At 34.6% G+C, this 21,102-nt stretch overlaps 1 protein-coding gene across 4 annotated transcripts in view; it reads right to left on the bottom strand.

Moving 5' to 3' along the window:
* The window catches only part of RMDN2 (regulator of microtubule dynamics 2), a 62,159-nt gene that overhangs the window by 32,680 nt on the left and 8,377 nt on the right, over positions 1-21,102 (bottom strand). The gene's annotated exons all lie outside the window — the stretch shown is intronic.

Genomic DNA, 21,102 nt, shown 5'->3' with positions numbered 1-21,102 from the left:
AAATAAGTATGTAGTGTGTTATTTATATTAAGTAGAAACATAATTTTAACTAATGTATGCATTTAGAAATCAAGGTGGATTATACTGTTGGTGCCAGGGAGTGACTGAATGAAAGAATGTTGGGAATATGTGAGGTACTGATAGTATTCTGTCTCTAACTATGGGTTCTGACTTTACCATTGTATTCAGTTTGAAATTCTACCTGTGTACTTGTTGTTTGTATGCTTTTCCACATGTACTCTGTATTTCATAAAGTTTTAAAAGAATTTAAAAAAATACACCTCACATGTAAAAGAATGTAAAAAAAAGAAAAAAAGCAGAAGTCATCATAAACACCATCAGGAATGAAACAAAGAACCATTGTTACTACAAATAGAGCATGGATTTACATAGCAGACTACCATGAACAATTTTATGCTAATAAATTTAAACTTTGAAATGAAAGGCAATCATCTAGAAAAATGTAGTTGGCTAAAACTGTTCAAGAAAAAAAATCAATTTGTTCAGAAATAAAAGGTGCTCACATTGAAAAGAAGTAATCTCTAATCACAGATGATATCATCTTGTTCATATAGAATCCTAATGAATCCATAAAAAGTTATCAGAACTAATAACAAGTTCAATTGGTTTGTAAAATACAAGATCAACTTATAAAAGTCAATTGTATTCCTATACATCTAGCAATGAACAATCCAAAAATGAAATGAAGAAAACAATTTCACTTACAACATTATTAAAAAGAATAAAATTCTGGGGCACCTGGGTAGCTCAGTCACTTGAGTGTCTGACTCGTGATTTCAGCTCAGTTCATGATCTAATGGGTGGTAGACTGAGCCCCACATTGGGTTCTGCACTTAATGGGGATTCTGCTTGAGATTCTCTCCCTCTGCCTGCCCCCAAATAAATAAATAACCTTTTTTAAAAAAATGGATAAAGTTCTTAGGATTGAATTTTTTTTTAATTTTTTTTTAATTTTTTTTTTTTTAATTTATGATAGTCACACACACACGGAGAGAGAGAGAGAGAGGCAGAGACACAGGCAGAGGGAGAAGCAGGCTCCATGCACCGGGAGCCCGACGTGGGACTCGATCCCGGGTCTCCAGGATCGCGCCCTGGGCCAAAGGCAGGCGCCAAACTGCTGCACCACCCAGGGATCCCCTTAGGATTGAATTTAAGAAACTATGTGCAAGACTTGTATACTGTAAACTATCAAACAATTGTTGAAATTAAAGAATAGGATCTAAGTACATGAAAAGAAATATAATGCTCATGAACCAGAAGATTTTGTTATGATGACAGCATTCCCCAAATTCATCTACAGATTCAAAGTAACTTCTATTAAATCTCAGCTGACAATATTTTCCCCCCAAAGCTGACAAGCTGATCCTAAATTCCATATGGAAATCCAAGGGACCCAATATAGTCAAAATAATGCTGTAAAAGAATAATTAAGTTAGAGAATTCACACTTCCAGGTTTCAAAATTTATTAGAAAGCCACAGTAGTCAAGACAGTATTGGCATAAGGATGATAGACATATGGAATAGAATAGAGATTAAGGAAGGGCCTATTAAAAATTAAGAGTCCAGAAATAAACCTTTATGATTATGGTCAATTTGTTTTGACAAAAGCATTAAGACAACTTAGTGGAGTATACAATTTTATTTTCAACAAATGGTACTAGGACAAATAGATACCCACATGTAGAAGAATGAAGTTGACACTTTACCCCACACCATATATAAGTATTGACTCAAAATGTATCAAAAACCTAAATGTAAGAGCTAAAATTATAAAACTCTTAGAAGGAAACAAATATTTGTGACCAGGCACTAGGCAATCGTCTAGCACAAGTGACAAAAGAAAACATAGACAAAAGAGATTTTACAAAATTTAAAACTAATGTGCTTCAAAGGAAATTTTCTTCATCAAGAAAATGAAAGGATAATTCACAAAATGGAAGAAAATACAAAATGATATATTTGATATAAAAAATATAAAGAACCTTTACAACTCAATAATAAGAGACAAATAATTCAATTTAAAATGGAAAAAAGGACTTAATAGATATTTCATCAAAAGATAATAACAAATGGCCAAAGAACACATGAAGAGATGCTCAATATCATTAGTCATTAGGGAAATGCAAATCAAAAGCACAGTGAAATATCACTTCAAACCTCCTAGGTCAATGACTGTTGACAAAGATGTAGAAAAACTGGAATCCTCCTACATTTCTTGTGGGATTGTAAAATGGTACATCAAGTTTGGAAAACAATTCAGTAGTTCCTTAAAATGTTTAACATGAGTTATCATATGACTCAGCAATTACACTTCTAAGTACACAGCCAAATGAACTCAAAGCATATGTCCACACAAAAACCTGTATAGGAATGTACATAGAAACTTTATTCCTAATAGCCAAAAAATGAAAACAATCCAAATGCCCATCATAGGACAAATGGGTAAACAAAATGAGTAAACAATGGAATGTTATTTGGTAATATAAAGGAATGAAGTACTAGTGCATGATACATGAATGGACTTTGAACACATTATGCCTACTGAAAGGCCTGCCACATATGGTAAGATTCCACTTCATGAAATGTACATATTAAGCAAAGCCATGGAAACAGAGAGTAAGAATAATGGTTGACAGGGCCTGGGGATGAGGGGAGATAGACAATGTGTGGATACAGGGTACATAGCCTTTTTTTTTTTTACTGATGAAAGTGTTTGGATATTAGTCAGGATGGCCTTACAACTCTATGAATAAACTAACCCCCCACCAAATTGTATACTTTAAAAGGGTGAATTCTACAGTATATGAATATATCTCAATAAAAATTTTATTTTTATAAGAAAAAATCCCAAAAGGTGTGAGTATTCCTGCAGCCATTAAATAAATTAAGCCAGATTCTATATATTATTTCAACACACACACACACACACACACACACACACACGGAAAGAGGGAGACAGAGACAGAGATTGAGAGAGAAAGAGAGAGGGTCAGTTTCTTTCATGGGGAATTTTACCAAATATCCAAAGAATTAGATTTACTCATATTCTTCTAAGGAATTCAAAAAGAGGGAAGGAACACCACTTAGCTTATTTTTTGAAGCTGGTAAACCTGACACCAAAATCCAACCCGGACAAGAGCAGAGATGAAAATTATAGACCAATTTCATATATAAATATAGATGTAAAAATATCAAAGACATCAAAAATATCAAAAAACTGTAACAAACATGAAAGAATGCATCATAACCAAAATGGATTTCTCCCAGGAATTACAAGCACAGTTTAACCCTAGAACATTTCTTTAGCACAACAGGATGTGAAAAATTGCATGATCATTTCAGTGGTTACCAATTTTTTTTTCAACAAATTCTGTTCTATTTTAGGACAAAGAAATACCAAAGCCATAAACGGAGTAGAAGGGGACTTCTGAACAAAAAGTTATATGCCAAAACTATAATACATTTCACACTTAATGGTGAAACATTAGAAGCATTCTTAAAATAAGAAATAAAGAAGAATGTTTAATATTGCTTCTATTCAACAATGTACTACAGGTCCTGTTAGCACAATATTAGAAGAAAACAAAAATTATAAGAATTGAGAGAGAAGAAACAGAACTATTATTATTCGGAGTTTATGGAATAGAATACAAAACCCATCAGAATTTACAGATAAGTAAATAAAACTAATCAACATTTATGATCAATTTTTGAAAATCAATTATGTCCCTATATCTATAAAACAAGTTAGAGAATCTAATTTCATAAAACATTTACAGGAAAAATATAAAGTACCTAAGAAAAAAATTCCACATAGTTTTTTTTCACTTTTCTATATAAAATTACAAAAATATTATCTGAGGGCAATAAAGAATATCTAAGTAAATGGACAAAGATACCATATCCATGGATAAGAGAAGTTAACATTAAACCAATTTCATATGGCCCCAAATTTAACTATACTTTAATGCAATTCCAATCAAAACCACAATGGGGGCAGCCCCAGTGATGCAGCAGTTTAGTGCCGCCTTCAGTCCAGAGTGTAATCCTGAAGACCCGGGATTGAGTCCCACATCAGGCTCCTTGCATGGAGTCTGCTTCTCCCTCTGCCTGTGTTTCTGCCTCTCTCTCTCTGTGTGCGTCTGTCATGAATAAATAAATAAAATCTAAAAAAATAAAAACCCCACCAAAATGGTTTTTCCTATGGAACTTACCTGATTCTAAAATCAATATGGAAGGGCAAGTGCAAGAAGAGCAAAGACACTTTTAAATAACAGCTATCAGGACTACAGTATATAAAAGATAAAGCTGTAAGAATTCAACATGGTATTGGTATTAACAATAGACAAACTGACCAATAAAACAAAAGAGAACATTAAGTTAGTCTTTTCTCCACATTTAGAAACACTCAAGTGTTTTCCTCCTTTGCACAAGAATCTTCTACTTATTACTGAGCATTTATCAAAAATTATAAGAAAGTTTTAAAAGCAAATTTAAAAAATAGGGCATATCTAAATAGGCTTGGGAAAATTCAAACATATGTATTAATTTGGGGTTAGAGCTTAGATTTGTAGTAGGGCAAAAAAAAAAAAAAAAAAAGGCAGTTCATAGCCTATCTGATGTCAAACAGAATTTTCCCACAGTCTTTAAGCAGGTCTGGAGAGATTCATCCTTAAATGTTAAAATTACTCACAAGCATTTGGAATTTCGTATACTTTTCTGGCCCTATTTTCTGCTCCCAATTTGAATAAGTACTATGCCATTTCCCTTATCCTTTCATTTCTTCTGCATAATCAATTGCTTACTTCAATGGCAACAACAGCATCTCTGAAGGTATCACTGCACAATTTAAAGGGAAGATGACATTATTTTCTATGAAAATAAGGTGGTGTGTTTACAAAATCAATCTGTGTTGCATCAGAATAGGCCTACCTACAGTACTGTGCCATTTCTCTATATCAGGCACCCTGATCTAGTACCTTTTGCTCAGCTTTACCCGATACCTCATTTCCCAATTTTTTAAAAATATAGATGCCAAGGGAGACTGAAGTCAGCAAGATAGCACAGAGGAAGCTCTAGGCCCTCATTTCTACATGGAAACACTAGATGAACAATAGACAGATTGAAACAGCTTTGTGGGAGATTTAGAAGCCAGTCAAGGATTTGCAGCAACCAAGAGAATGCCAAATCAAGAAAAAGCCATACTCAAAAGGTAGGAAACTTCATAGTATTTTTGTTTATCCTTGCCTCACCTCTGGCATCATATTACATAGATGGAAAGTTTCCAATTCCCAGCTCCTCCCCTGGGACAGAAGGAAAAGAGTGGAACTTGTTTGCAATGTTTTAGCATGTCTAACCGCTTCCTGAAAGACTGTTTTCTGTTTTGCTTGCCTCAGAGCTCAGACAGAAATGAAGGCATCATTTCAATATCAGATTGAAGGTGGTTGAAAGCAGTAGCAGGTACTGTGGCATATGAGAACTACAAAGGGTCCTACAAACTCATGGGTGACTCCATGCAAGACATTATGGGGAGAAGAATACAAGAGATTATACGGAGAGAGATACAATGAGACATCTAAAAACAGGGGTAAGACTCACTGAAATTAAGATATTTTAAAACAGTCATGTATATGGGATAATTAGGGAGGGAAAAAACCACACACACACAGGTCCAGGGAAAACTAGTGCCTAGAAAAGACCTGAGAACACTGGGCTAATTAGCAAGGGTCTTCTGCTGCATGGAGCCAATCAACATAGGCTAGGATATATGGCTGTTTTTCCAAATGTGCAATTTTCTTTTCTTTCTTAAAGTAGGCTCCATGCTGAAGCCCCACTGTGGAGTTTGAACTCATGACCCCAAAATCAAAACCTGAACTAACGTCAAGAGTTGGACGCTTAACCAACTGAGCTATGCAGGCACTCCAAAATGTGCAATTTTCAACAAAAGATCACAAACCATACAAAGAAATAGGATAGGAGGGACAATTTAAATGAATAAAATAAATTTCCAGAAACTGACTCTAAAGAAATACAGGCTTTAGACTTATTAAGACAATAATTTTAAAATAATACTTGTAAGTGTACTCAAAGAGCTAAAGGAAAACATGGAGAGGGAGCAAAAAAGAAATCAGAAAAACAATATATGAACAAAATGAGAATACCAACAAAGAACTAGAAATTATTTTTTAGAATCAAACAGAAACTCTGGAGCTTAAAAAATAAGTTGAAAAATTCACTAGAGGGAATTAACATACTCAAACAAGCATTATAAAGAATTGGCAAACTTGGAGACAGATTTTAAGTTCTTGAATCTGAAAAGCCAAGAAAAAAAAAAAAGAAAGAAATGAAGAAAAGTGAACAGAGCCTAAGAAACTCTGTGGAATAACATAAACGACCAACATACATATTATTAGAATACCAAAAGAAGAAGAGAGGAAGGGGTTGAGAGCTTATTTTGGGGATAATACCTAAAAACTCCCCCAAATTTGAGGAAAATATGGATATACAAATGTAAGAAGCTCAGTGAATTCCACGTAGGATAAATTCAAAGAAATCTACAACAAAGACACACCTTCAAACTGTAGAAAGTTAAAGACAAATCTTAAAAATCTTGAAAGCATCAAAAGAAAAACTACTCATTACATATAAGGGATCTCCAGTAAGATTATCAATGGATTTCTTAGCAAAAAAAACTTCTGGCATGAAGGCAGTGGGATAATATATTTAAAGTGCTGAAAGGAAAAAAAAAAAGTCAACCAAGAATTCTATATCCAGCAAAACTGTCTTTCAAGAATAAGAGAAAAATTAAGACAATGCCAGTTAAACAAAGCTGTGGCAGTTCTTTATCTTTAGATCTGTTCTCCAAGAAATGATAAAGAGAGTCCTTCATGTTGAAATGAAAGGATATTGGCAGCAACTTGAAGTCATATGAAAAAATATGAAGTTTTTTGCTGTAGCTAAATACATGGATAAATATAAATACCAGTATTATTATAATTTTGGTTCAGAACTCCATTTTTTATTCTCTTACCTTATTTAAAATAGAAAACCATAAAATAATAATAAATTTATCATTATACATATTTAATATATAAAGATATAATTTGTGACATCGATAACTAAATGAGTAGAGCTGTTAAATGAGAAGTTTTTCTATGCAATTGAAGTTATGTTGGTAGCTGTTTAAAACAGATTGTTATAACTTTAGGATGCTACATGCAATGCCCATGGTAAACACATGGAAAATATCTACAGAAGACACATAAAAGGAAATCAGAAGGGAATCAAAATGTGTCATTACAAAAAAATCAAGTAAATACCAAGGAAGGCAGTAACAGGAAATGAAGGCCAAAAGCATATAATACATACAGAAAATAGTAAAATAGCAAAAGTGAATTATTCTTTTTTTAAAAGATTTTACTTATTCATGAGAGACACAGAGAGAGAGAGAGGCAGCGACAGAGGCAGAGGGGGAAGCAGGCTCCCTGCAGGGAGCCCAATATGAGACTCAATCTAGGGACTCCAGGATCATGCCCTGAGTCGAATGCAGATGTTCAACCACTGAGCCACCCAGGTGTCCCAAGTTATTCTCTATTAATCAATTTAAATTAATAATTTTGGGGGTGCACATGGATGGCTCAGTTGGTTAAGCATCTGACTCTTCATTTCAGCTCAGATCATGACCTCAAGATACTGAGATTCAGCCCCACATTGGACTCTGCATTCAGTGGGAAGTATGCTTGAGACTCTTTCCCTCCACTCATACTACTCTCTCTCTCTCAAATAAACGAATCTTAAAAAAAAAAACAAAATAAATTAATAACCATTTGGTAATTCATTTAAATTACTAATTAACTAATTTGTAATTAATTTAATAAATGGATTAAATTCCCCAATAAAAAAACACAGGTTGGTAGAATAGATTTTTAAAAATCAGGATCAACTACATGTTGTCTATAAGAGACTCACTTTAGAACTGAAGACACATATGAGTTGGGCATAAAAAGATGAAAAAGATGATTCATGTAAATAATAAAATAAAATAGGGTTGGCTATACTAACATCAAACAAAATGACTTTAAGTCAGAAACTTACACGAGACAAAGGAGAAGATTACATAATATAAAAGACTCAATCTGCCAAGAGTATGTAATGATAATAAACATATATGCACTAAATACTAGCCATTCTAAATATGTGAAGCAAACACTGACAGAATTGAAGAAATCAACAGTAACATAGTAACAGTAGACTCTCAATCTCTCTCTTTTAATGATGGATAGAACAACTCCATAGAAAAAAATCAATAAGCAGGGATCCCTGGGTGGCGCAGCGGTTTGGCGCCTGCCTTTGGCCCAGGGCACGATCCTGGAGACCCGGGATCGAATCCCACATCGGGCTCCCGGTGCATGGAGCCTGCTTCTCCATCTGCCTATCTCTCTGCCTCTCTCTCTTTCTCTCTCTGTGACTATCATAAATAAATAAAAATTAAAAAAAAAAAGAAAAAATCAATAAGCAAACAGAGGTCTTGAATATCATTATTGATCAATTTGACCTAATAGACATATATGGAATACTCTACTCAACAATAGAAGAATACACATTCTTCTCAAGTAAACACGGAACATTTTCCAGCATACATCATATATTAAACCACAAAAGAAGCCTTCATGAATTTTAAAAGCTTAAAATCATACAAAGCCTCTTTTCTCATTGCAATGAAATGAAAGAAGACATCAATAGCAGAAGGAAAACCAGAAAATCTACAAATATGTGGAAATTAAACAACACACTTAAACAACAAAGGAGTCAAAGAAGAAATCACAAGGGAAATTAGAAAATATCTTGAGTGAAAAGAAAGTGAAACACAGCATACCAAAATGTACAGGATTCAGTGAAAGAAGTAGTAAGGGGGGAATTCATAGTTATAAATGCTTTCATTAAAAAGAAATATATCAAATCAACAACCTAAATTTATAGCTTAAGAAACTAAGAAAAGAGCAAACTAAACCCAAAGCTAGCAAAAGAAAGGAAATTAAAAGATTAAAGCAGAAATGAACATAATACAGAATTTTTTAAAAAAAGAAAATCAATGAAACTAACAGTTCTTCAAAAAGATCAACAAAATTGACAAACCTTTAGCTAGACTATGAAAAAAGAACAGAAAATCAAATAACTAAAATCAGAAATGAGAACTATCACTATCAATTTTACAGAAATAAAAAAAGTTATAGGAGAGTATAATGAAAGATAATATGCCAACAAATTGGATAACCTAGATAAAATGGACAAATTCTTAGAAACATACAACCTACCAAGACTGAATTAAGAAACAGAAAATCTGAACAGATCTATAACTAGTAAAGAGACTGAGTTAGTAATCAAAAATCTAACAAAAGATCACAGAACCCATGACCACATGGCTTCACCGTTAAGTTCCACCAAACAGTTAAGGAATTAACCAGTATTCCTCAAATTCCCTAAAAAAATTGAAGAGAAGGGAATATTTCCTAACTCAATCTATTAGGTCATTATTACCCTGATCCTAAACCTGTATAAATACAGAATAAGAAAACTAGACCAAAATCTTTGATGGCTATTGATGCAAAAATCCTCAAAAAAATGTTAGCAAACAGAATTTGAAAACAATTAAAATGATTATACACCATGACCAAGTGGAAATGCAAGGATGGCTCAACATATGGAAATCAATGTGATACACCACATTAACAGAATTAGGGCAAAAAAAAAAAAAAACCCACATGACCATCTTAACTGGCACAGAAAAAAAAAACACTTGGCAATATTCGACACTCTTTCATGATGAAGATGTGTAACAAACTGGGCTCCATGCTAGGTGTGGAGCCTACTTAAAACAAACAAAAATGTGTAACAAACCAGCAACAGAAAGAAACAACCTCAATATTAAATAGAGGCCATATGTGAGAAGCCCATAGCTAACATCATACTCAATGGTGAAAGACTGAAAGCTTTTCCTCTAACATCAGTAATAAGACAAGAGTGCCTGCCTTTGCCAGTACTATTCAATACAGTACTAAGAGTCCTAGCCAGAGAAATTAGACAAAAAGAAGAAATAAAAGACATCTAAATCAAAAGTTGGAAATAAAATCTCTTAGCAAATGACATGATCTTCTATGTAGAAAATCCTAAAGATTTCTCTCTCTCTCCTCTCTCTCTCTCTCTCTCTCACTCTCACACACACACACACACAAACTGTAAGAATTAATAAAGTTAGCAAAGTTTCAGAATATAAATCAACTTGTAAACTCAGTTGTTTTGTTTCTATAAATTAACAAGAAGCAATCTTAAAAACAAAGAAAATGACTCTATAATAGTATCAAAAGGAATAAAATACCTAGGAGTAAACTTAACAAAGGAGATGAAAGATTTGTATACTTAAAACTATAAAACATTGATGAAATAAATTAAAGAAGACACAATTAGAAATCCCATACCATGGATTTGGAGACAAATATTGTGAAGATGTCAATACTACCCAAAGCAATTGATAAATTCAGTGCAATCCTTCTCAAAATCTCAACAATGTTTTGTGTTAAGAGAAAAATCCATTCTAAAATTCATGTGGAAGCTAAAAGGACCCTGAATAGCCTATACAACTTTGAAAAAGAATAAAGGTAAAAGTCTCACACTTCCTGATTTTAAAACTTATCACAAAGCTACATCAAAACAATGTGGACTGACATAAAATCAGATATATTCATCAATGGAATAGAATAGAAAGCCCAGAAGTACTCTCACATATATGGTCAAATAATTATTGACAGGGGTGCTAAGACCATTCAATGGAGAAAGGGTAGTCTCTTCAACAAGTGGTGCTGGGAAAACTGGATATTTACATTCAAAAGAATGACACTGGACCCCCTCTATACAAAAATTAAAAACTAACTCAAAATGGATCATTTACTAAATGTAAAATCTAAAATTATAAAACTCTTAGAAGAAAGCATAGAGGAAAAGCTTCATGACATTGTTTCTGGTAATGATTTCTTGGATGTGACAACAAAAGCATAGGCAACAGAAACGACATAGATAAACTAGGCACCAAAATTAAAATAGAGAATTTAGACATCAAAATTAAAATGAAAGCTTGTGCATCAAAGGACATAATCACAGAGTGAAAGACAGCCCACAATGGTGGGAGAACAGATTTGTAAATCATATATCTGATAAAGAGCTAACATCCAGGATATGTAAAGAACTCCTGTAACTTGACAACAAAAAGCAAGCAACCCAATTAAAAAAATGGGTAAAGAACTTGAGTAGACATTTTTCCAAAGAAGATATACAAAAGGCCAATAAGCACAATACTCAATGTCACTAATTATTAGGGAAATGCAAACCACAACGGGATACCACCTTGCACCAATTAGGATGGTTACTGTCAAAAAAAAAAAAACAGAAAAGAACAAGTGTAGGCGTTCATGTGGAAAAACTGGAATCCCTGTGAACTCTTGGGGGAACATAAAATAGTGCAGCTGCTCCTGAAAAAAATGGCAGTACCTCAAAAAAATTAAAAATAGAATTACCATATGATCCAGTAATTCCATTTCTGAATATACAAGCAAAGAATTGAAAGCAGGGTCTTGAAGAGATATTTGTACACCCATGTTCATAGCAGCATTATTCACAATAGCTAAAAGGTAGAAGCAACAAAAGTGTCCATCAACAGATGAATAAATAAGTACAATGGGATATATACATACAAAGTAATACTATTTAACCTCGAAAAAGAAGGAAACTCTGACATAAACTACAACATGGATGAACGTTGAGAACATTATGCTAAGTGAAACAGAGAAAAGACAAGACATTACGAAAAGACAAATACACATAATTCCATTTCTTTTAAAGTACCTAGAGGACTCAAATTCACATAGAAAGTAGAAAAGGGGTGGCCAGAGGCTCGGGGGATGGGGGAGGGGAATGATTGTTTAATGGGTCGAGAATTCAGTTTGGAAGATGAAAAAAGTTCTAGAGACAAATAATGATAATGGTTGCATAACAATATGAATGTAATTAACGCAACTAAACTTAAAAATGGTTAAGATAGTAAATTTTATGTGATCTGTATTTCACTACAATTTAAAACACTGAAGTAGAAAAAAATTTAAGACACATGCTAAAAGGTGGAAAAAGCACAAAAGTAAAAGTAACATCTTAGCCCAATGATACAGGTTTAGGGGGCATTTTATCATGATAAATAATTGAAAATAATGCCAATTTCTTCCTTCTACAAGGACCAACTATATACTAATGTAAGTACTTTTAATTGTTTATATGCATTTTTCCTTCATTATTTGTTCTGAGAAATATCTGTGTAAACTTTAATGTAATAGAAAAAATTGAAAGATATTTATGCAAAAATAAAATTTTGGGAGACACTTTTTAAAATAAAAATTTTATTTAAAAGTTTTTTAAAGTAAAAATTTTGGAGAAAAACTGAAAAATATTCACTCTGAAAAATAACGACTAATATATGAATTTATTACCTCTGATCTCAGAGTTCTCTGAAGTCTCAGACGTGCACATACAAATGTGCATTAAAATTTTTTAGTTAAAATACCAATTTTAACTATATTACATTTCAAATATTCTACAATATATTCTACATATTTCAACTATAATATTTTTTTATTTATAATTTGATCCTTGTATTAGTAAAAATATCTGTCAGTGGGCTATCTGTACCAACAAGGCCAATATAAATGAAAATTTGTGCATTACTTAATATAGCTCTATAGATGACATAGGAATACTGTCTGTAATGACTAGAGTAGGATAAAAGAAGATGCAAAAACTCTCAGAGAATGTGGCACATGTAGAAGACTTCTATATCAGTGCTTGATGTTATTTTCAGACCACCAAAATATTACAATAGTCATCCAGAAATTTGAGACAGGTCAACCTGTCAGCAGTCAATCTGTTAAAAGCCTGAAACAGATTAATAATCTGTGACTTCCAAATTCCAGTGATGTCAATAAGCTATCTTTCAAAAAAAAATACAGCAATTAAAATTAAATTTAGACTGCAAAGTGGAAGTCTTTTTTTTCGAAAAGGCAGTGAAACTTAGTGAGATAGGAGACTTCTAGGAGGGCTGAGCCATGACTTCTACAGTGTGTCTGGTGGAAAAATTTCTGATTTGAGCTACCCTTCTAAGAGAGGGGAAAGTCTGAGGTGACCTTATTTTAGGAATTGCAATAGATGAAGATCTGTCTTCATTTTGAGATGAAATAGCAATGTTTTCATCTTCAAAGGAATCTGAAGCAACATCATTCTGAGGTGGAATAAAGCGAGTAGCATTTTTATAAAGTGAAGAAAATCCAACATTACACAAAACAAAACAGGGGAAGTTACTCTTTGAGAGGGATGCTGCTGAATCACAGGTAGAGAATGATCTGTACGGTGACTTTGAGAACCAGGATGAAAGGAAACTTTCCTTAATTGGCCTCTTTCTTCAATGTTGGTGGCAGTTTCATTTTGTTGACAGGAATAGGAAATAATAGCTGGAAGAGAAAGGATGGTTGCTGTGCTGTGTTGACAGGTGTTTCCACCAATGGTGTTCGGAAAGGTTGAAGGATTAGCTTTTGCTCCCAAACTCATAAAATGTGTAATATTATATCCAGGAGAATGAGAGCTTAGGTATTTTTCAGCACCACTAATACTTGAGTTTTTAGAAACTATTTCATCTGGATTAAAGATGTTATGCCCACTTGATTGAAGATCAAAAAAACCAGCAATATCATAACAGGAGATTATACTTAGTTTAGGGGCAAAGAAAAGTCTTTGGGATCTAAGGCCAGGATAGTTTGAGGACGATTTCGAATCACCGGAGTTTCTTTTTTCTTGAAAGTCAAAGTTAGCTCTACCTTGTTGATGGTCAGGGAAAATATTGCTTTTCTGTAATTTGGCAAATAAAGAATGTCTTCTTCCAAAGAAAGATGTATTTGATGGAGAACATAAATTTTTACTTTCTCTACGTGAACTGACATTAAATACTGCAGATAGATGAGCTCTTTTAGGATCAAGAGATAGAGTTCGATGAGTAAAAGAGGTTCCATGGTGCAGGGAATCTGAAGGAACTTGATCTGCAGGATAATTTAGTCGGTAGTTCTCATCCTCTTTGTAGTGGCTAGAGTGAAAAAAGTGTCAAATGAGGAAAAAATAGGGAGCAGAGGTGGAGACCTGCCAAGACTCCTGAAGAGTAATATGCACTTTATCAATATGGAAACAATAGGGAATGAGAAAATTATGGCAGCTGAATTGATGGTCACACAGATGTATCCCCCCAAAATGCCCTAATCTAAAAGATTATCTCTACCTACACAGTACCTGCCCAAACAATTAAACCTTAGGAAGATCATTTAAAGATTCAGGGAACTACTATATTTAAAGGAGTGAAGTAGAATAAATTTATGCCCTGTTGACTAATACATTTTAAAATATTAACCATGGATAAAGCAGACCTCTCTGGAGAGAATACTTCAGATAAATATCCATAGTCCAGATATTCAGTTACTGTAGGAAACTAAAGAAAGCATTAAAGCTTGATTTCTGAACATGTCCATGTTCTCGCTATTAGCACATGAAACATGGGAAGAGGGGGGTGTTCTTTTCTTTTCTTTTTAAAGGCTTACCTTAAGCATTTTCCCATATTGAATTTAATCCAAATTAAATCTCTCCTTTCCTTCCTAAGCCATCATCCTTAAGCCATAAAATGCCCTGTGTAGGTGGAACAGGTCAGAAGACTGAACACTTAAGTTGCAGTGTAATTAACACGGCAACAGCACAGAATGTCATGACAGCAGACTCTAGAATCTCATGACATCAGGTTTAGATAAAATTGTTCTGTGGCTTGCCTTTCTGAGAAGCTACGAGTCACATGATGGGGGAATGTATATTCTAACCTCACCATGTTCAAGGAGTCAGCCAATAAATCAAGGGACAAGAAAACAGGATGAAGGCAGTAACATATATAATATCTACATGATCTTTTGCTTGGGACTGTCTCTCTCACTAGCCGCCCTACACACCCCTGGCCTACTAATTCATTCTACCTTCACACCAACACTATTCACACCAGTTTTTTATACCCTTCAGTGATATGGAAAAGTCACCAATACAAACTTTGGTCCAAAAATATATGGAGAAGGAAAACAAAACAAAATCATACCTGATCAACATCACTGCCCCCAGAATGAAGTAAGCTTCATCTTCATCGGCAATAAAGCATGCCATCTGATCGTGTGGGCCACATGCACAGATTATGGAGATTGGCTATACTACTGTTTCTAACCCCACCCCTTAAAACAACTCCTACTCATTTAAAGACAAGGGTAACAGAGTTATCTGGAAAGAAATATTGCTCTCTCCTTTTCCAAACCAACTTGGAGCACTATCCATATAATAGGTATGTGTGTCAAGTCACTGATGACATAAAACACTGCCTCGAATATAAACTTTTTTTACTTCTCAATGTCCTGAATACCCACTACCACCTTGTGATTTTGTTCCCTTCCTAACAATCTGCTTTGGGAAACCTTTGAACAAATCATTCTTCAAAGGCCTAACGCTCTCTCTTTTTCATCATATAATTGTCAGTTTGGTAATCTGATTTCACCCTACATATAAGTTAATACATTAATCGGTTAATGTCTCACACACGGTTCTTAGGTCAGAGGGAGAGGACTTTATTATGCACAACAAATCCAGCAGTAAGATCGCTGGCATATTTGAGCTGGTTTTCCCAGACCCCAGTTCCCACAAGGGCAATGCAGAGGGCCCCGGAGACTCTTGCATTTACACTGACCCATTCTTTTCTTTGAATGCTGAACTTAGGGAACCCACTACTTTTACCCCAACCAGTAAGAAAATTTGCTAAATGTGCTTTTGGTTCTGGAGGGGACCATCACATCATTCCTCACGGTTTCTCCCCACAATCCTGTCATATGGCCTAGACAAAGGGTGTTTGGTCATGCAGACCTTACACCCTTCACAAACATGAACTCAAAATGGAACAAAGACTTACATATAAAATGCAAAACTATAAAACTGCTAGAAGATCACGCAGGAGAAAACCTAGATAAATTTGGGTCTGGCAATGACTTCTTAAATAGAACACTGAAGGCCTGCTCCCACTTCCTTGATCATCAGTCTTCTGTCTTTCCTTAAAGGCTCACCCACCTCTGCCCTCTCCCTTAGTACTGGTTCCAAAAGGCTCTGCACTCCACCATTTCACTCTTCTCATGCAACATATTCTACCTAAGTAATGCTATCCATTTCTATAGCACTCTGCATCATACACATACTGGTGGGATGCCCAGCAAAGGAACAACTTCCCCTGAAGAAATGCTTCTTTTGCCCTTCATCGGCTTCCTTTCACAGGCTACCAGTGAGTGCATGCTCATGCTGGCGATGGCTTCCATCTTTTGGCAAGTCCTGCCCAGGAAGGTTTAGAATGCAAGAGGACTTGGCCCTTAACTGATCTGTTCTTGGCTTTTGGGGCTCTGGTTAAAGCTAGAACACAACATCTCTCTTTAACATTTTGTTAGTTTTTTGTTTTGTTTTTTTTTTTAATCTGTTTGACTTGAAAGACTTTCTTTTGTTTCCTAATGTACATGGAGAGCCTACACAGTGCCTGGCACAGAGTGAACACACTCATTGAATGAATAAAGAGGACACCAACTGTTAGTGTTACCTTCCTCTATTGATTCATTTTTAAAAGAAATTTATAGATGAGGAGACCAAAATGCAAATGAACTATGAAGAGATGCCCAATCTTACTAGTGCTTGGGGAAATGCAAACTGAAATAATAATTAGTTACTACTTCATCTCCATCAAGTTGCCTAAAATTAAAAAGTCTAACTATAAGAATTTGTATGGAAAATAAGAATTCTCAAATACTAGAACACCCTGAAGAGTAGTTTAGTAATACAAAATAACACTATACTTGGCCGATAATTCTGCCTCCACTTCTAAGTATATACTTTAAAATTATTCCACACGTGCCTAAGGAAAAATGAAGGCATTGTTTAGAAGAACCAAAAAATGGTGACCTAAATAAACATCCATCCACAGGGAAATAAATTAAGGCATATTCATACAATGGAATGCAGCATAGCAATTGAAAAGAATGAAATAAATTTACTTACATCAATCGGAAAAACCTCAAAGAAACATTTGATGCAAAAATGAGTTACAAAATGTTATATACCATATATCACCATTTATGTAAATTTTAAGAACCAAACATGATTTATTCATTTCTGATGTAAACATACACATATAGGAGAAAAATCCAAACTTTCAAAGGAAGACTCTACCAACTTTAAGATAATGGCTACCTCTGAGAGAAAGGACTACAAAAAAGGATTTCAACTATGTGGTAATATTTCATTTTTGAAAATTCTAAACCAAAAACAATTTTTTGTATACAAATGTGCTCTTCTACAACATGAAAGAATACCAAAGCACCACATCATGAATACCTGAATTTGTCTTTCTCTCAAGGCCTTGAGAAATTGAAGTCCAACAGTAAAACTGACTTGGCAGAAGTAATAGAATAAAAAAAATGTAAATGAATAAAAAGCAAAGACTATATTTGGCTCATGAAATGAAAATTTAAGTTTTTTCTTTTTTAAGAATTATTTATTTGAGAGAGAGAGCGTATGGGTGTGTAAGTGACCAAGGGAAGGGGCAGAGGGAGAGAGAGAATCCCAAGCAGACTCCCTGTTGATCATGGAGCCCAATGTGGGGCTTGGTCTCACAACCCCAAGATCATGAACTGAGCTGAAGTCAAGAGTTGGACACTTAACCAACTGAGCCACCGGCACCCTAAGAATTTAAGTAGTTTTAAATAAAATCTCAAAAACCTGTTTCTGTCTGTGGTCTTGCTGGCATCACCATCCTCTATTATTTGTAGAGTAATATCTAAGGTTCTAGGTATTGTGGCTTGTATTATAGCTTGGTGCTCTTTTGGTGGTAGATTTACGGGGTTTTTCTTTTCAAATAATCCTAATTGTGCCTGTTGACACTATCTGAAGCTATCATATGAACTAAACACTATAAGGAAAATACCACAGTAAAAAAAAAAAGAAACAGAAGGCCCATAGGGTCACTATACAACCCTGATTTTCCTAATAGAAGTGTCTCATTTTGAAACACATCTATTCTTTGTAAAGCTCACTTAGAATGAAGAACTATGAGTTTATCATGGGATATGACTTTAATATAAAATGGAATAAGATGGAACTTTTGAAAGAGAGGTCTCTAAAGCTTTACATAACATTGTCATATAATAACTTTTTAAGCTCGTGGTTTGATAGAACAATACAGATAAAAGCTGACAGAGAAAAAGCAGTGAGCAGCTTGAGAAAGAAAATGAGCTAAAAAAGTTTTCAGAAATAAGGAAGGGCTTCCATTTAAGCTGAAAACACTGATGTGAACTTATAACCTTGAAAATATTTAGAACAATTTTTCTTTACCCTGACCTAAAATGGGCCCAAACAAGCTCTCGTATCACCCTGCCATGTCTACACACCAAGATGCTGCTGTCTAGTACTATTTGTCACTGAAAGGAACCAACGCTGCCAAGGCAGTGACTGACTCCAAGTCATGGAGCAGGGGAGAAAAAAATCAGTTGAAACATAATATTATCAAGAAGCACAGATGCTTTCCAAGACATTCACACTAGTGCTAAGAAAAAAAAGGCCCTCTGATGGCCACAGTATAGGAATCTAAGCCTCAGGCACCATCACCCCCACAACCAAGATAAAATTAGCTAGGTCTAAAAAGGCATAAATCCCTTTGTCCCTAATGATACTGTGTACTAAGACAGGCATGCAGAAGATACTGTTTGCAGAAAATGCATTCTACTGATCTATCCACTCAAGTTTTTGACACTACCTAAGGACATAATTCATTTTCTCCCCTTTTCTTATATAGAACAGTGTTGGCAAATTGTGACTGTCATCTTCTTTACTAAGAGAAGTCAAAAGCTCCAGAAACCTTTATCAAAAGTTAAATCTAATGTATGGAACATGCAATTATCATTTGATGTTTTAATTTTGCTGCAAGGACACTGTTGTATCAAGGATACATCTTACGTTAAATATGCTAATGGGGCTAAGACTGTATCTTACCATGACCAGTCACTTTGTACTGTGGGAGGTTTATCAGGACAGGCAATATAAAATTTACACAAATATACTTTATAAAGACCTTGTTTTTAAAAAGTACATTATTTATTTTAAAAGTTTGTCTCTAGGTTTTTATTTAGAAAGAGGGTATTAAATCTTTGTGTCTTATTCCTCTCTCTCAAAAAAAAAAAATCCACAGTAGGTGTTGGTTTGCTTGTTTTGTTTATTTTATTGAAGTATAGCTAAATAGGAAAGTTTCCCTCTATTAAGAGCCATTTACTATAATCTAGTCCAAGTCATGAGGGCTCCCTTGCCTCAATTCTAGTATTCTATTGCTAACAAAGGCACCCAGGATTGAGCAAGAAGGGGCAATGATGTAGGCAACAACCTACATCAATCTTAAAGTTTTTCTTATTAGCTGTCTGTGACTATTATTCACAAATTTCACAAATCCTTCCTGAACTCACATAAACAATTTATGCCTATACTATTACTTGAAGTTAACTAAGTCCCACAGTTATCTTCTTTTCATTTGTCCCAAACATCTTAAACTTATCAAAGGTTGCCTCTCTTCCTAGAATTTTAGAATTTCTTGAACAAGCCTGTGCTCACCCTAACCCAGGTCTTTTTAGACTAAGGTCCACTCAGCCTTTTGGCCTCCACTCCTTTACCAGGACTGCCGTTTCTTCTCTCGGTCTAGGGGATCTTCTCTGGCTAGTCCTTAGCTCCACTATGTCCTCTTGAAGATGAGATTGCCAAAGTTGAACACAGGATTCCTTAGGAGGAAATGCCATAGATTTACATAAAGGTATAACCATTGGTGATCTTCAAGAACTCTCCCAGATGTCCTATGTTGTGTTGGGATCTTTGCTCCTCATTAGAGTACTAGGTTGCTATTCTCTATACCCTTAATAATTAATAGTGCCTTTTTCAAGTTACAGTCCTGGAGTATTTAGAAATATTGTGAATTCCTTTTAAACATCCCACTGCCAGTTTTAAAATCAGTCTACAACTTGTTGTTCAGGAACACAAATGTTTAAGACCTTCCTGTTATCTAGATCTATCGTTTGTGACTTTTCTCTATCTGAAAGATTTTTCATAGTTATGTCTCCAGTTCATACATAAAAATACTAAGTAATTCCAGTCCTCGCATGATGTCAAAGACTTGATCAACCATTTACATTTCTTTATGTATGAAATCACACTTTTATCCCTACTCTGTTTCCTCTCTTCTTCCCTCTCCTTCCTTCTCCCTTCAGATCCCTTCTCCCAATTCCATGGTGACTTAGCAGAACATTCATTCATTCGTGAAATATTTATTGGTGTCCACTCTGTGCTAGGTACAAGAACAATGTGTTAAGAATATAACAAAGAAAACATAGTGTCCCTGCCCTAAAGAACATCTAGTGATTATATGCTTGCCTTTTTTATTCTTCAAAAACACTAGTTGAGCATGGGTTTGTTTTTTAGGTTTTGTTTGGGTTTTTTTTGTGTGTTTTTTCTTAACTTATAAATCATGTTTTTCTTCTAAAAGAATATTATTTAGGGATCCCTGGGTGGCGCAGCGGTTTGGCGCCTGCCTTTGGCCCAGGGCGCGATCCTGGAAACCTGGGATCGAATCCCACATCAGGCTTCCAGTGCATGGAGCCTGCTTCTCCCTCTGCCTGTGTCTCTGCCTCTCTCTCTCTCTGTGACTATCATAAATAAATAAAAATTAAAAAAAAAGAATATTATTTATGTTCTTGGTTTTAGAATTCGAAGGATTACCATTGAGGATGGTGAGGATGAAACTGAATCACTTGTACATTCTCAAATCTTTTTTAGGTCTGCATTGCTCAATTCAGTAAGCCACTAGTTCCATGGCTATTTAAATTAATTACAATTAAATGAGATTAAAAATTCAG

Source organism: Nyctereutes procyonoides, unplaced genomic scaffold, assembly GCF_905146905.1.
Source record: "Nyctereutes procyonoides isolate TBG_1078 unplaced genomic scaffold, NYPRO_anot_genome, whole genome shotgun sequence".
NCBI classification, from domain to species: Eukaryota; Metazoa; Chordata; class Mammalia; order Carnivora; family Canidae; genus Nyctereutes; species Nyctereutes procyonoides.
This window is presented reverse-complemented; position numbering and strand designations above follow the sequence as displayed.